Genomic DNA, 15,929 nt, shown 5'->3' with positions numbered 1-15,929 from the left:
GCAATTTACAACTGTGAATAATATACAAGCAGTTTGGCGAGAGCAGGGGCCAGCAACTCGAATGCTGACTCCGGCTGCAGTTTGCATCCTGCTATAAAATCGCTTTTAATCAGGATGCTTTCAGTGATACATATAATATAGATGTTTTATTTTCCTAAAGCCACTTGATGTTTTTTATTCCTGCTTCAATAATCATCAGAGGAAAAGGGAAGAGGATGTTCCAGGAGATGATGTCCTCCCCAGGACTATGCAGGAGGATGGCACAGGCTGGGATTTAAGCAGTCCTGGCCACGTTTTGTGTATCAGCATGCTATGACCCATTCCAAGTCAGAAATGGACTGTGCAGAAGGGGATGGGGCTCTTCATTGGAGTCAAGGGAAAACCGTGTGCTTGTTGTAAGGCTGGGAGCCACAGAGTGCTCCCCATGTGGAATGCCAATGGTTGGAAAGAATGATCTTGAAGGTCTCTTCCAACCTCAGTACTCTATCATTCTACGAACCCTGGGAACAAAGACAATGCTGGGTTTGCAGAGGGGATAGTGAGAAAGATGAACATACACCCTGTGAAACCCAAACCCATTGGGCATGGCCTGGGGACTGCTTGCCTCGCAGCAGCAAAATTCCTCATGTTGGGTCATTTATGCCTTGCCATGAAGCAAATTACCAGATTTCACTTCCCAGCTACAGCTTTTCCAAGTGCTTTCCGCATCCCAGGATATCCAGGGGAACACCAAGCAGAGCAGTATGCTCCTGCTCACAGGGGCAAAGCAATGAGAGCTCCATGACCCCTTCCCATGGCCATTGCATAGGTTTGGGTTCCGAGTGCAGCAATTCTGACTCACCCAGAGACATTTTGCTCGTTTGTCAGACTCCTGGTCAGGATCACCCCAACCCTGAGCCCACTCCAGCACAAGATCTGGCTCTTACTAGGCATTCTGTGACCACCCTGCTGTTGATATACCCATAGAGATACATCCACCTGCTGTGCTTGGACCCACAGTGCCACACTCAGCCTCCTCTCCTCCACCTACAGCTCCTGATTTAAACCTTATCAATGCTGCTAAACTTCCTAATGTATATCAATTGGGTAAAGTTCACAAACAAAGCAGGGATCGATCGGTGGAATAATAAAGTATTGATCACGCTGAGGCGAACCGATGAACCTTCAAATCAATGATGAACACAGATCACATTCCCAGAGCACTTTCAGTTACTGCTAACTCAGTGGCATGCACCCTGGGTGTCAGGTTGGGAAGGAGAACCATTTCATTGCTCCATCCTTTGCAAAATGCTGCAGCAGATTCTGCTTCATGAGTGTTTTCCTAAGGACCAAGCTCTCTCCATTTGTCATCACTCTTTTAGCCCATATCTAGCTGGATTTTCTCTCTTAAATGTCAACAGAGAGACATGCTTTGTTGCAAATGCCTGCACTGTGTGTGAGTATTTGCCTACATCTGCCAGGAGTTTCTCTGCCAATGCACTTGGGGGCTGCATATATGGTTTCCTTATGGGATTCTCCAAAGGTTTTGCCACCACAACCTACAGACTCGGTCTTTCAAAGCCAAGGTCCCTGCTTGCAGCTGAAATTTTGCTTCTGGGCCCCCAAAAGAAGCACCAGCATCAGCGCTGCTTTTGATTGCTCCATATTGATTGCACCAGTATTAAAAGGCACAAGGACAACTGCGTGTCTGCTAGGTTCAGACATCCAGAAGAAGGGAAGGAGGAGAAGATATCTGACCACGATGCTCTGTAAATGGGGCTCCAGGGCTTTGGCTGAGCTCTTTTGCTCTCGCTGTGCCCCAGCAGCACCAGGGCTGTGGATGCACAGAACTGCTTGCAAATACCTGAAATTGCACAGATTTCCACCACCAACAGCTCGATCTGGGGATTTTACGCCTCATGCTCCCTGTGCATTCTGACACACTGGTATACAGACATTGGGGGGCAGGCTGACCCCAGCTGACATCTCACCCCCCACATTCCAGCTCCCTCCACTTTTCTCTCTGCCCTCTGGTTCTCTACGAAAATCGTGAGCAATTTTGTTTTCAAACCTCAGAGAAGAAAGCTGCCCCCCACCTGGTCCAGACAGGGCTGCAATATCAAATTGTTCTTTTCAGAAGAGCATTTACTGTTTCCAAAGGTTTAAGAGAGCAGGAGGTAGCTCATTCTGTTATTCACTTGGACTCGGAGCTGTTAGACACAGATCTTAATGGATAGTATTGATTGAAAGAAACAAAGCAGCAGTTTTCTTTCTTTCTATCAAGGGATTTCTAGGCTAAGATGAGGAGAGTTTGCTGGCTTACACTCGTAACAACAAAATAGCATATTACAGGATCCCCGGCAGTCTCTAAGGATAGCACAGTGGTGAGAGAAAGAAATGTGCAAGTTGTTAATGGGATAACAAATTAATAGAGAATAGGATTAGTGAGGGACACAGGTTGTTACCAGGGCTCCCGAGGTCTCTGATGTGAGATTTAATCTGTTCCTGGCACATTGTCCTCATTGACGGATGGGCACAATGGGAGCCCACCTGGCTCCTGGTGCCATTGGGATCCCCAGTGGCAGCTGGGACACCAAGTCATTGTGAGCAGCCAAAATACAATTTTAGGGGAAAATCAGCATCTGCATTATCTGGAAAGCCGGTGCAATTCTCTTCTGTAGCATCTGAGAACTGTGATGAAGCATCAGGCTTGGAAATGGTTTTAAAATCATTACCCGACTCCGTCGTCGTGTGCAATTTTCCCATCCATCTGCCAGTCATTTTGTAAGGTCAAGAGCAAGGACATGCAAGCCTAGGGACCTGAAGCTCAGTGCTGCATCCAGTCCTGCCCTGCTGTTCCCTCAGGCAGATGGCCCTGATTGCCTGGTCTTCCTGCAAGGAGCATCCCCACCAGGACCACTGTCCTGACACAGCCACCCCATCTTCCATCTTGGTTGTCACCACCACCTTCCTCAGCAAAAGGCTTTGAGTCCCTCCTGCAGGCGTCTGCATGCTCATCTGTAAGAAGAGGGATGGGTGACAGGATGGGACCTTCCATTGCCTGTAAGAATGGCACATATTTCCACGGGCCATGAAAGTTGCCCAAGCTTTAGAGGGCTAACTGCTCCCCAGCCCCCTTTGGCAGCGAGGCTCGGTTGTAAAGTTGTGCTGTGCAATACTTCATCCCATGCTGCAGCACCTCTTTGACAATATTCTGTCTGTACCTGACTTTGATGAGTCACTTATTACCTCTGTTTTGTTTTGTTTTTATTTAAGGGCCCCCTGTCTTTCCTAGATCATGTTAACAAGACAGCTATAGAGAAGGGCGGCCCTGGGGGTCTTCATTAGTTCCTCCTAGATTTATGTTCCCTTCCAGCTTAATACAGTCTTTTGGGCACGGTTGCTCAATGATGGGGTCACAGTTAGTTTCCAAGGGTCAAGGCTTTGATCTTCTTATTTATAGCTGGACGTCACGGGAGTTATAAAACTGTGTTTAGTCATAGCAAGGCCCTCACATGGAAAATGCTGGCAACTGGAGAGATGTCTGCACAGCCACGTTCAGGATCTATGCAGTGCTTCAGGAATAACAAGTGCTGTAGGGTGGAGCTCCAAAGGCTTGTCCTACAGAAAAACATGCAGAAGCTGGCCAGACTGCTCAAGACTGTGGGATCAGCGCATTCATGCAAGTGAAAGGAGAGAAACCCTACTCCCATGCATCTGTGGGCATTAAAGAACCCACAAGAGCACACTCCCCACAGCCTAGTGCAGATTTTCAAGAGTAGAAAGACCTGAACACAGCCTCCCACCCAGCTGACCTGCACTGTTAAGCACTGGGCTGCAGAGCACGCTGCAAAGATAACTTCCATTCTCTTTTCACTGCTTTATTTCCCAGTATAGGAAGTTTAGCACTGCTCATTTCATTCCTATTTTCAAACCCAGCTGAAAGAATGCTCTCCCTGAGCCAATCTCTGCAGGGCATCTTCAGCACCATCCTTTCTTTCAGATGCTCTCACTGCTGCTCTCAGTTAGCAATGGCAATGCTACCACCTTCAGGATCCCTCTGCACCTTTTCTCTCCCATCAGGGAGAGAAAAGCTCACACATCACAGGCAGCTCTCAGCATCACGATGAACCCAAAGGGCAACAGGCAGGTCATGAGAGAAAGCCCCCCCCATCAAATGCTCAGCTGCGAGAAATAATCATGCCTGTATTCAAATGAATGCAACTTGATTTACACCACTAGGCTAATTTGGAGCAGCATTTCTCTGAAACAACACCCTTTGCCAAGCTCAGTATTTATAAATCCCCCTGAAAATGTATTTAAATTGACAGGATTGTTCTAAGTTTGAGGAATAATGAGCAGATTGAGGCTCTTTTTTTTCCTCCAAAGATTTAAAAACTGAGAGTTTTATCCTGAGCTAAAATCTCTATTGCAGCACAGGTGGAAGCACGTGTCTTCCCATTTGAGAATGTGAATCCCACCAGAGATGCTGTGTGGGGGCAAAGCAGGCAAAAGCATTCCTTTGTCTCTCTCCAGTATCTCATTTGACATTAACAGCTGCATTTCCACACACCTGTGAGTAGGATACACGACAAGGTGGCTGGAATCAAGGCGTTAATGCTGCATGCAAACACATTCTCTGCTGCTTCCCAAGGTCTCAAAAGATGATCAAGATTTATTAGGATTAAGGGCTCATTTCAGCCGAATTGATCAGATGGCATTTGGGTGTAATTTAAACTAAAAATACAGGGAAGGGATAAGCAGATTTTATTTCTGTATAAAATTCTCTTCTCATCTCTCTGCCACACATGCATACGCACCCATTCACACTTACCCTGAGCAACTTTCTGTAATTCCATTTTAATTTTTTTTATTATTATTATTATTCTGGGAATGGTGATTTAGACCAGATCTGAAGTGATGCCTTCTTTCTTAGCTGACTTGACACAGCATGCTTCCTTCCCATGTCACACACGTGTTCCCATCCCAAGACATGGAGGCTGCGGTCCGGAGCCACAGTGCCTGAGCCATGCAGGGACTGATATAGCTCCTGCCATCATCATCACTTCACAGTCGCATTCACTGATATTTCTTGGAGTACGTACTGAAATGTGTCCAGACGCCACTAACTGGTGCTGGAAGAGAAGAGAGATGCTTTTTGGTGGAGCAACATTGCCATCTCATGGTGGCAGAGCATCCCTACAAAGTCTGCAGGGACGCTCCCACCCCAGAGCTCAAGGTCGTGAGCCCCAAATGCTCGTGAGTCGAGATGCAAAGACATCCAAGTAAGTCAGCAAGCCCCACTCCTGCACCCAGCCTTGGGCCTGGGGGGTTTCTATCAGGATTGGTGTCTCGATGGCATTTCCAGATGCCCACCAGCAGTCCCACACTAACCCCACAGCTGTCCACATGCCAGCCCCTGCACTCTCTGCTTCAAGTCCTGTTAATTCTCATTTTCTCAAGCTTCACTAATAATTTCCCATGTGGCACCATATCTAATGCTTTATTGAACTCTAGATAGATTAGATCTACCAAATTTCCCTCGTCTGGAAAACCAATTATCTTATCAAAGGAAGATGTCAGCATGGTCTGGCACAAACTGCCTTTGGTAAACCTGTGTTGCACTTTATCTCATTTTTCTCAGTGCCTTTAATTAATGTTTCCTTCAGAATTTGTCCTACGATCCCGTGTATAACTAAAAATGGGTTAACACATCCACAGCTGGCAAGCTCATGCTATTCATTTTCCTTATCTTCCTTTACTTTTCTCATAATCCTTTCGGGGGTTCAATCAGTGCTTCCTGACCTGCAAGGCTCATTAGAAATCACTGCTTTCTCCTCTGCACAGTCTTGTCCCACTCGTCTCCATGCAGGAGGGAGAAATCCCTGACCCTTCAGGCTTCATCTCAGTGCATCCCAGAGTCCAGCTGCCACTGTCCATATGAATGCTTTCACTCCCTTCTTCTTATTCTAGAGAATGCCTGCCCCCACTCCTCAGTCAACATCACTTTAAAATTGTGCAACTGTGGGGAAAGTGCTCTGATTACTCTTCACCCTAGCCTTGCTTTCATAGCATAAATTCCATACTTTTGTGTATAATGTTTTCTTACATCCTTCCCCCCATTACACGTACATGGCCATACCCAGTCATCTACAAAGTGAGTGAAAGGCTACATCTCATTTTGCTGACCTCCTGGTTTTGTCTGCCCCTCTCATCCCTCCACCCACTCTCCCCACCAAGGAGATTTGGAGCTTATCTCAACACCTCATATCAGCACAAGCTTTCTCAGAGCTTAAAAAAAAAAAAGAAGAAAAGTGTAAATTGAGCAGCTCCCAGTTCATCAAGACAAAGTCACTTTTTAGTGGACAAACTTCCTATTAAAACCGAGATGAAAGCCAAGTCCTCTCCTCGTGTCACAGTCCTTGTGAAACTGTGCTATGGCTAGTTGTATGGGTAAGTGATACTGAATGACTATTATGGAAAGCCTATAAAAGTAGGTTGAGATTGGGATTATTGGTCAGAAAATGCTCTGGGACAAGCAGGAGCATTTAAGGAGAAAGTGCCAAACTCAAAGAGAGCTGGGACATCACTTTCATGATCTCAGATAGGGCTGCAGTTTCTCCAGTTACTAATATCCATGTGTGCAACACAAAGAAAGGAGGTGGCATGAATTTCCCCCAGACTTTCTCCAGGATTTCCTCACCTGTTGCTATGTTGACGTTGTGTTAACCCTCCCCTAGGCAGCAGGATGGATTATCTCAAGAGGAAACCTACTTCCATGAAGGACATCTGCAACAACTGGAACGATCAACGTGATGGAAAGGTGTTATAAGGGAAGAGAAAAAGATTGCTCACCCATCTCCAAGTATCAAGGCTCTCAGGGGAAACTCCACAGAGGAGGAATCTCCAGAAATGACTGCTTCCCTGGTGGCAGTCAGCCCTTAAATGGGGTCTAAGAGAGGTGCAGCCAGGCTCCAACCCAATTTCCTTCACCTGTGCTCCCAGGGCTGACCAGGTCCTTTCCTCAGGTGCTCAATCAGTGCTTCAGGCCAGGACCCAACAGTTCCCATACAACATCCCAAAGCGGATCAGTGAGCCTTCACCTTCACCAAAATGGCACAGCTGCCCAGCGGGGTGGGAGAATCACTGTCCCTGGAGGGATTCAAGAACTGTGGAGATGTGGCCCTTAGGGACACGGCCAGTGGGCATGGTGGGCTGGGTTGAATTGGACTTGGGGATCTTAGAGGTCTTTTCCAACCTTGATTATTCTGTGATTCAGTGAAATCAAGGGTTTCTGAACCTAAAGCATAGGGCAAAGTTTCATGTGGATTTCAGCCACCAAAATGAATTTGTAACTTTCATTATCAAATAATGTATATTTGAATATTTTGCATTCAAATAATGCAGCATCTCTGAGCTGAAGGTAGGGACTGGTTCCTGTTGTGACAGACCCAGGGTCTATGTCTTGCAGAATCATTCCAGCACACCGTGGGGGAAAATACCTAAGATCTGGATAGGGATATGTTAAGGGTGTTGTAGTGCATTGGTAAAGCAACTTACAATCACACTGTGATCAAAAGTTTAATTTTTGCCTGGTGCTTGTGATGAATGCCCCCCCTAGCTGACCCTGCTATGAATGGGTACTCAGTCACGCAATATTAGTGTGAGAATCTTCCATGATCCATCCTCTTTGCCTTCCTGCACTTTAAGTATAATAATAGTAAAACAGAAAGAATGAAAGAAGGAGAGAAAGAAGGAAAGAAAGAAGGAACAGAAGAAAGAAGGACGGAAAACGAGAGAAAGAAAGAGAGAAAAAGGAAAATGCAACATCCCCAACAGTCTGCTAGTTAGGCTCTGGCAGATGCTCAACCAAATGTTGTATTTTGGCATGGTGGGATCCCATCTTTTTTGAATCCATGCTATTGGACTCGTGTCAAAATACGCTGACAGCGCATATTGCACAGAATGCTGTGGAAGCTCTTTGGATGGCAGCACCATATGGGTCACATGAAAAGGGAGGTCAGGATGGAGCCTGGCACTTGCTAATCGTAGTGGGGAACCAAAAATCTTGGGTGAAGAGGGATTTGTAACTTTGTCCATAAACCCTGCTATGATGGCAACGGAGAGCAGTCCATGCTAGGACTTTTCCTGGAGAGCCTCCCGGGCAGCTCTGCAGCCCCTTCTGCTTTATTTTCCAGTCCCCAGGCTGCCTGCTAGCTGGAGGAAAGCCATCTATCACGGCTGTTATGCTCTATCCACTAGCTATCTAGATTTAGCTTGCGAGTGCATAATTTATGGTCAGTTGGTTCATCTTTGCTCTTTGCCAATGCACAGCATATGATGGACTAGCTTTTGAGGAGAAAAACCTGCAGTTCTGAAGTTGCTCAGGGCAGTGCGAGCCCCACCTCCAAAGTACATATCATAGGCACAAGTGAAGGAGGCACACTTGGGCAAACAGGCATTGATAAGGGCTTTGTGGAGGAGCTCTGGGGCTGGGAGCAAAGAGCCTCACCATCCTCCTTTGCAATCAATGGATCAGAAAGTCATTCTGCTGGGATTTGTTTTGCTTTCTTTCCTCCGTACATAGGATAAAGCAGGCAGAAAGTGTGAGGCTGTTGTTAGAGGCAGCACTCCATGCAATCAAGAAAAATCTCAGGGAGAAGCATGAGTCATGCTTTACCTGAAAAAAAAAACGCTGGTATTTATCCACAACCTCATAATGGCTCTATTTCTGTTATGATTGCTGCTGCTGTTCTGGTTATTACCTTTCTCACTTAAAACAACCACAAAAAAACCAACACCCAACCCTGTAGCAACGACTACAGAAGTGTTATTCTTTAGATGGTTCCTGCGCTGGAGGCAGTAAGTAGTTACAATCACTCAGAACATAATAGAGAAATTCATTCCAATAATAATAATAACAACATCTATTATTTTTGAAATACAGATCTGATGAATTCATGAATATAGAAAGCTCTTGGTGCTGGCTGTCCATAAAATGGTAATAAAATCAAGCCGAGAGGCTCCTGCTGCAGGCTGCCAGCACTCCTGTTCCAGATGTGCATTCTGTCACTGCTGCCTTGCAGCTGGTGGGATCTGACCTCAGGCAGTGGTGATGCAAGGACCATGCCTGCTCATGCTGAGTGCAGGTGGTGTTGCCTTCTGGTGTTATACAGGGAGGAGGCAACACAAGACCTTCCTGCTCAAGCCACGGAGCTAGGAGAGCACTCATCTCATGAATGCTTTGCACTCAAACAAGCCCTGGAAGGATGGCTTAGTAATGCAGAGGTTGGCTTCTTAGAGGAGCAGTGTCTGGAGCTTCCCTGTTTCCCAGCATTTCTGGGGGCTGGGAGTGCTGTGGGGTCCAGCAGAGCCATGCTTGCAGCACAGGGACCTGTGGGTTTGCTCTGTACCTCCTCACTTGGGTGCAGGAGAGGAGCTGGAGGGCTCTGCTTTGTGGGACCTTGCCCTGTAGGGGCTGGGAGGCTGGCACAGTCTGGATCTTGGTAGCTGAAATACAATCCATAGCAGATAATTTTCCCATGAACTCTAATGGTGTTTGCTTTCCAAACACAAGCACAAAAAGCCTCTGTGATGTAGAAGTAGACGTAGGAACCCCTCACTAACCAGACTGTTCCCCTCTATAGGGCACTAACAGCATTAAGCCTGCAAGTGACAAACCTTGGGTTTTTTGTGGTTTTGAGTTTGATTTTAAAAAGGCTGTCCAATACAGCAAACACTCCAAACCCTATCAGCACTTTGGGAAACCAAATGATAATGTATAAATTAATATTGCAAAGGTTGACTAAATCAAAGCAGAGGAAGGCTGTAATAATGTACAGGTATTTGCAGGGAGTGATGCTATAGCGAGCTGTGCAGCTGCAAAATGCTTAAAGTAAAATCAGGCATCTCCTATTGCAGATATGGTGGCTGTCTTTTCAGTTGTTACTCTTGTTTTCTTCTTAAAGCTGTATGGACATTACAGGGATTAGAAATATAAACATGGGAACTCTTAAGCACAGAAGTATTGCTTTACAATAGCATGTAGTTTGGCACAGTGCAGCTCCTTGCATTCCTTCTCCATTTGTTGCCTCCCAGTATTAATCCCAGCATGGCATTACCTTCCTCTGGACCAACTGAGTTTGCTCTTCACCAAGAAACAGCAATTAATATGTATATATTGTAGGATAACTAAGAAAACATTATTTTGTAGCTTATGTTTCTCAAAAGGTCCTGCTCCAGATTAAGCACTGGGGGGGGAAGGAAGGGTTTGGTCCCCTTTCAAGGCCACAGCTGGACACTGCATCCAGTTGTGGACACCTAAGTTAAGAAACACATTGGAAAACCAGAATGGGTGTAGTGGAGGGCTACCTAGATGGCCAAGGAGAATGGGCAAGGAGAAAAAATTTGGGCTCAACACAGAATACATGAATACATGAGATGAGGGGGGTCTAGTTGCTGTCTATCCACAGAATGAGGACCACCTGACTTCTATCCTTTGTAACCTCCTGAGACAGTCATCACCTGGGCTGGAATTTTCTAGAAAGGTCTTTGGAGACAATTTGGTAAACAGTGGCATATGCTGGTTCATTTTGCAGCATCTAAGGAGATATGGGAAGCATGAACAGCTGATAAGCCCCAGGGAGCTTAACTAAGCTCCATGCTTGGCAGTGATCATAGGCATGGAGCTGAACAGCCCTTTGGTGAGGCTTAGTAAGCGAGCTATTACTTTATTTAATAACATGCTGTGGGCAATGCAGAGTGTATGGAAATGCTGTAGTGCTTTAAGGGCTCTAGAGGAACACTGAAGCCCTTAGGCTGGAGCGTGGGTGAGTTTTGTAGGATTGCTGTCTGCGAGGTTGTTCAGGAGAGCAATCCCCACAAGATCTCTGCTATAGAGAAGATGGAGACTTGGAAGGTTCCAGAGCAAAAATTTGGGCTGCTTTGGTTGGGCACCATCCCTGCTGCAAAGCATATGCCACCGAGCCTTTGGGGATGCATGGGACCTGGACCGACTTCTGCCTGCAGATCCTCATTTTTCAGTGCCCTCCACACAAGGAAAGCAAAAACCACGCTCCTCTAGAGGGCAATGCAGAACAGCAACAGGATTTGACCCCTGCCTATGTTTAGTATTTCATCTGTGCGTGGCTATCAGGGCCCCAACTCACATGCCAGGTTGATGGGACACAGGTGAGATCAGCATAGTTGTGTCTGATCCACGGCAACCCAGACAAGGAGAACAGAGTCTCAGTGAGATGCTGCCATCCATGTGAGAGCATCTTTGCCTGTATTCATCCAGCATATTGCTAGGGGTCAGGATGAATCCAGCCACTAAAAAAAAAAGCAGTTTTCTGGGGTAAAAATGCTCCTTCATGAGATTAGGGCTCACCCCAGCACCATTCACAGAGGTGCAGGGGGCAAGCAAAAGAACCCTCTAGAACAAACAACCCCATTTCTGTCTTGAAGTGTTCTTTCAGTTTTTCCCAACAAGCAGCCAAGTGATTTTTCTTCACATCTTCCTTTCCATGCTTCGGGATGCACCCATGTATTTGGCACCGTGGGCAACGTGCTCTATGTTGGCAGCACTTGCAGGGGGTTGGACCAAGTGGCTGTCAGGGAGACATCAGCTCCCTTCCAACCCTGTCCATTCTCATAGTCTGGAGGCATGTGCTCCAACAGCCTACAGTCTGTAGCAAATTCTCAGGCCAGGGGGCTGGTGGCACATGGGAGTGATGGGTGATGGTGCGGCACAGGGATGCTTTCATGGTAAAAGCTGGGCTGAAGCTTTTTGTACAAGATGGCATCTCTGCCCCTGTATTTATGCATCAGCTCGTACTGTAGGCACAGCACTATGCATCAGGAAGGGATGGATGGTCATCCTGGGTGTTATACATCCTATTCCCTCACTGCAAGAGATGGATCTGAGTGAAGTGTTTGCCAAAGGAGAGGGTTCCTGGGGAGAGCTGAGGTGTGTCGGGCACAGGGGCTCATCCTACGTCATTCCCAGGGACTTCTTTATGAGCCGAGCCCTCCCGCATGCTCTCTTGGGTGCTATCTGCTGATTAAGCCTGGGATATCTCGCCAGCTTTCCATGGAACTGTTTGTTCTGCACGGCCGCGGCAGCATTAATGCTTCCACATCCCTGGTAGCTGCCTGCAGCAGGCTGTTTGCACGCGGGAGTGCAAACACAGCCAGGGGAGGCTGGGCCCTTTGCATCCACGCCCTAGCCTCCTCAGTGAAGGGTTGCAGAAGGCAAACTGGCTTCTTGCTGTCTTGTGCCCCCACAAATGGCAGAGGTGCTTAGCTGAGCACTTCTCAGTGGTTTCTTAGCACTAGGGGGTTGCTGATGGTGGAGAAAAGCGCTTTTCTGGGTGGCCTCACCAAAAATCAAAGGAGAAGAGCAAAAAGGAGGGAGCAGGAGGGATGCTGCAAAGAACCACTTCTGGGAGTCTGCATCCCAGCAGAGTGCTCTGGCTTCCTTGCGCTGACCACAGTGGGTTGGTGCAGGAGGGATCTGCCTGGGAGTTCTATTAGACTTTGTGGCTCCATCTCTGTTATAAATCCTGCTGACCCAGCACAAGATGGCTATTAAGAGCCAAGTCATTGCTGCACTCCTTCCAGAGGGTTTTCTGAGGTCTCTGATTAAATTTGGTAAACACAGCCATGCTCGGTGCAAACTAGCCATGTGCATTTAGAATCATAGACTATCACAAATTGGAAAGGACCTGTAAAGATCAAGCCCTGCTCCTAAAAGCAATGCATTGCAATGAAATTTAAAAGCAATGCATTAAGCAACATCAAACCCTGCAGCCTTTTTGTTCGGGGTTTGAGGTGACCACGGTTTGGCTGGGTGACCACATTTCCACTACAAGTTAACATGCAGCAAGTCCAGCCCTATGGGTGCAGGGCTGCTGGTGAAGTGCTCCTTGGATTCATAGGATCACAGGACAGTTTGGGTGGGAAGGGACTCTACAGCCCTTTCAGTTCAAACCCTGTTGTGGCCTGGTTGTCCCCCACCAGATCAGGCTGCCCAGGGCCCCATCCAGCCTGGCCTGGATTAAATAGACTCAACCTGTGTTGGGACACTGCTCAGGACACAGGGTGCTATTTGGGATGTATTTGTTAAGGGCACTGTTGTGAGCACTTCCAAGCAAGGCAATAGCATTGCATGCTACTCTGGGGCACTCCTTTATTTTAGGGCAAACACCTAAGCTGCAATGCAAAGTGTCTTCCATAAGGGCAGTTTGGGATACAAAGAGGAAAAAAAGCTAAATATAATGTAAGCCACCTCCCTTCCAGGCAATTGGGAATGAAGCAGTGCTCCACAGGGTGCAGGCAGTCAGGGTTTTGGAGGCTGCTTGGCTCTATCCCCCATCTCTGGGGACCCCAGCAGGGCGCTGCCTGCTGCTGTGTGCCTGTGCCTCTGAGATCAGCCCCAGCTCCTTCCTCAGTGTTATCTCAGAGCACCAAGAATGCAAACACCAGAGCAGGTAACGAGCAAGCTATGAGGCTGCTCCAAGCCCTGGCACAGAAAAAGATAGAGGAGAGGCCGTGCAGCTCCTCCAGTGCCTTCCTGCCTGCTCCAGCTTGGATTTGCTTCCCAGAGGACTGAAGGCTTTGCTGGATTATTCCAGCCAAAAGGTGAGTTTTGATTTACCTATAAACATGCCGGGTTGGGGAATCAGAATGAGGGAAAAGTGGTGTGGGAGGAAGCGCCTTTACTTGTGTGCATTGCTAGAAGTAGCATTAATTAGTTTGCAATGAATATGGTATATTCTTCTATAGGACATCCATTTGATACAGGTTTCCACATGTGCCTGGTGTTAAATCAAGAGGGGAACTGCCTTTGAAGTGCGTGCACAGGCACTGACTTGATTGCAGCTGCCATTTGCTCTAGCAGCTTCTGCAAAGACAAGGGAGTGCAAACCCAAGCAATGCCATGAGTGCATCAGCACTGAATGGCACACAGTTATTCCCCACCTGGAGGAATAAGGACGACCACCTTGTCAGTTGGGTGCAAAACCCACTGACTCTCAGAGGAAGCCCCAAAATCCCACTGCACCCTCCTGCTGCACGTGTCCTGTGGGCATGGCAGAGGAGTTATCACACAGCTGGAGCCGTGCTGTAGCACGCGGCACTTCTCCTAATCTCACTTGTAGTCTCCCAGCCGTTTTCATCCCGCACTTGAAATGCTGCAATTGCCTGGAGAAAAGAAATATCTTTACAAGAAGGGCCATCAAGCCAGCGTGCCGTCTGCTGCAGCCGAAAAGCAGCCCACTCAGCAGGGTAATCTATTCAATGGCTGGGATTTATTTTTAACGCGCTGCTCTGCAGTCCTTTTAACTTGAGCTGAGAAGTGAACATTTTGATAACAGCAGCCTCCAGGTCAAATGTGATGAGAATTCTAACTCGCCACAGAGTGGGTTTTGGAAAACCAACCAAGCAAAACAATTTCCCAGAATGAGACGATGAAGATTGGCGTCGCTTCGTACAATGCTGTACATGGAGCTGATAGCTGTTGGAGGGTCTACTTATTCTCCCTCCACAATTTGCAAATAAAATGCCTTCTGGACTGTTTTAAATTTGAACGACTATTGCTACCGCCGCTCTGCTGGGCTCCTCGTTCAGGCAGGAGATGTTGGATCTAGAGGCCATCAGAGAGGAAATGCTCAACAAGTAATGGGAAAGTCCAGGTGGTCCCATTTCTCATCAAAACCAAAGCCAGCAGACTGGCATTGAGATTTTTAACATTGCAAAGGATGAGAGGGAGCACCAGCCTCCAGACTGCATGGAAACAGCAGACAAGCTGCGTGCATGGTTTGGGTCTAAACTGGGATTTGGAGGGGAAAATAACAGAAAGAAGAGTTTGAAATTCTGGCCAAGCCGAGGTTGGTGAGAGAGCTGCTAAACTTCTCCTGTTTTATATTCAAGTGACTAGGAATATGTCAAAGTCTGTCGGAGAGAGGCAGGAGGGGAATGTGGAAGGAAACCCAGCATTGCAGCACCGCTGGCTTTATCAGCAGGCTCAGGAACACGTTGTTTCCGAACCTTCGTGTTTGCTCTCCGCTCCCTGTCTTCCGTCCACATTCCCTATCTGCAGAGAGGCCCTGGAGGTGGGGGCTGGTCTCCTCTGCAGAGCCTCTGTGCAAGGAGAAAAAGTTAGAAAAAGAAGGGAAAAACAGTAATTAAAGAAAAAACAGCATCTCCTCCCCTGCAGGCTGCAAACTTGCTGGCCTTGTTCAGAAGATTATCCCCACAACCATGCTGGTGATTGCAGCACCTCACGGCTTCACCCCCAGTGTTTTTTCCTGTGCTGTTGCAGGAACCTGGAGTATAGCAAAAAAAAAAAAAAAACAAAAACCAACCCCAACAACCTTCTATTTTCTATGCATTGGCAATGGGAAACAGCAAAATTTGCTATGCAGCATGAAAAGCCATACTTATGGGAGCAGCCATTGCTTTAATATTTAATTTGATGAGATGGAGCTCTGAAAAATGGAGCAAGAGCTGCCACAGCTTCGAGCTCAGTGCTTCCAGGGGAATTTCCATGGGGTTCTCTACACTGCAGACTTATCTACATTCCAGCTAGGTGACATGGTAATGCATCTTATTAACTAACCAAGCACACACTCTCATTTCCTCCCATTCCTTTTAATTAATCAGTCTTCAAACACATTCAGGAGATCACTTGGTCTGAGTTGTCATTCAATGCAGCTTTCTTCCATCAGACCCTGGCTCCAGGGTGATAGCTAGTCCCTGCAGAGCAGATGTGGCTGCTCCCACGCAACCTGGTGTCATCTCAGGAGGGATTTCCCTACACTGTGAGCCTGTAGATGCAGTTCAGCGAAGGTTCAATCCTGCGTCTCACCAGCCAGAGCTCCTTGGTGCTGTATGGGCTCGTGCTGCAGTGAGACTAGGATTGAAGAGCTGGGCAATGCTGATGCAGGCTG

This window comes from Centrocercus urophasianus, unplaced genomic scaffold (assembly GCF_019232065.1).
Source record: "Centrocercus urophasianus isolate 14NV4802_14NV808 unplaced genomic scaffold, USGS_Curo_1.0 seq_19, whole genome shotgun sequence".
Classification (NCBI taxonomy): Eukaryota; Metazoa; Chordata; class Aves; order Galliformes; family Phasianidae; genus Centrocercus; species Centrocercus urophasianus.
This window is presented reverse-complemented; position numbering follows the sequence as displayed.